This window comes from Macaca fascicularis, chromosome 3, assembly GCF_037993035.2.
Source record: "Macaca fascicularis isolate 582-1 chromosome 3, T2T-MFA8v1.1".
NCBI classification, from domain to species: Eukaryota; Metazoa; Chordata; class Mammalia; order Primates; family Cercopithecidae; genus Macaca; species Macaca fascicularis.
In genome coordinates, this window is record NC_088377.1 from 20,187,721 (window position 1) to 20,189,798 (window position 2,078).

Sequence of the window (2,078 nt, forward strand, 5' to 3'; positions counted from 1 at the left end):
ACATAGTTTTAAAGGGCACATAAAACATAATCCTCTGTAAACATTTTAATAAGTTAAAAGTATATCATAAAAATTTACCAGGACTTTAAATTTTCTTCTCAGGGCATTTTTATGCAGCATAGCACTAAATCATATGCCTGTATTCTAATTTATCTGAAATTGCTTATGTTTGAACATTCTTTGATTCTTTGATATTATAAAAAGCTGGTGGGGCATGAAGTCTGACACCCGTGGTCCCAGCAACACTGGAGCCTGAGGTGGAAGTATTGTTTGAGCCCAGGAGGTTGAGGTTGCAGTGAGCCATGTTCACACCACTGCACTCCAGTCTGGGTGACAGAGCAAGACCCTGTCTCTCACACACACACACACACACACACAAAAGCACATAGTGATGGTTAATTTTATCTGTGAACTTGATTGGGTCACAGGGTGCCCAGATTTGGGCTCAAACATAGTGTTTCTGGGAGGATGTTTCGCATGAGATTAACATTTAAATCAATGGAGTGAGTAAAGCAGATGGAACTCCACGATGTGACTGGGCCTTGTCTAATCAATCAGAGGCTTAAATAGAACAAAAGGTGGGCCCTCTCCCTAGTAAGAAAGAATTCTTCCTATCTAGCTACTTTTGAACTAAGACATTGGCTTTTTCCTGCCTTTGGAATCAAACTGAAATTTCACCTCTTCCTGGGTCTCTTCCCTCTTCCTCCAGGAGTGGAATGTTTTATTTCACTTTGTTTTCCCTTCCCCTGTTCAAGGAAGATAGTTTTGTTTTAGTTTCCACCCCCAGAGTTACTGGATTCTTCCCCTTTAACTCTGGCTCCAAATAAGGGATAATTCTAGAAAGTAGGTAGAGCTTTGTACATAGCATCACCAAGGGGAGGAAAACGTCCAGCTTGTGAGTGAGTGCAGAACTTTCTCATGTTTGGACTCCCTGACATGCTGGTTAATACTTGGCTTTTTTTTTTTTTTTTCTTACTCACCTTTGCAGTAGGTAACTCTTCTTAGTGCTCTACCAATGGTGAAAAAAAAATTGTGTGTTCTCACCTTGGAAGGGTTTGTTACACTTTGGAATTTAGTGTAGTTAGTTCCTTATGACTACAGCTTTATGAACAGTTCAAGAAGAGTTATGATTTTGTTTATCATCCAGATTTTTCTAACAGTGTTCTCTGACAGTTTTATACATCCTTAGCAAAAGCTGAACTCCTTTGAATTAGTTCTTCCATATAAATTGTAAACTTGCTATTCTGGGTTCCCTCTGAAAAATATTCTGTTAATATTTTTACTGTGATTATGTTAAGTGTATAAGTTATGGAGAACTAATATTTTTATAATGTTGAGTCTTCCACGTACTCAACCTTTCACAGTAAGGTATAACATCATTTGATCAAATCATTTTGCATCCCTCACAAGTTGTTTGTTTTAACTTTATTATTTTTCAGCACATCTTTAATAGATTTTTTCATGCTCCTTTTTAAGATTTTAATAATTTTTTATTGTTGTGAAGGGAGCTTTGCTTACATTATTATTATTATTATTTTTTTTTTTTTGAGACGGAGTCTCGCTCTGTCACCCAGGCTGGAGTGTGGAGTGTAGTGGTGCGATCTCGGCTCACTGCAAGCTCCGCCTCCCGGGTTCACGCCATTCTCCTGCCTCAGCCTCCCAAGTAGCTGGCACTACAGGCGCCCGCCACCTCACCTGGCTAGTTTTTTGTATTTTTAGTAGAGACGGGGTTTCACCATGTTAGCCAGGATAGTCTCGATCTCCTGACCTCGTGATCCACCCGCCTCGGCCTCCCAAAGTGCTGGGATTACAGGCTTGAGCCACCGCGCCCGGCACATTATATCTTTAAACTGCTTGCTTTTTATGTATGTGAAAGTTATGACGATGCTGTTATATTGTACATAGTTTTTACTTGATTTTCTTAGTTTTCAGTAAAATAGTGCTATGTGCTTAATGTTTGTGTCCCTTCCAAAATTTGTATGTTAAATCCTAACCCCTAACGTTACAGATGGAGGGTTTTGACTACCAATTGTGCAGGTTCTTGGCATTTTGAACAAAAAATTGGACAAAATACGCAG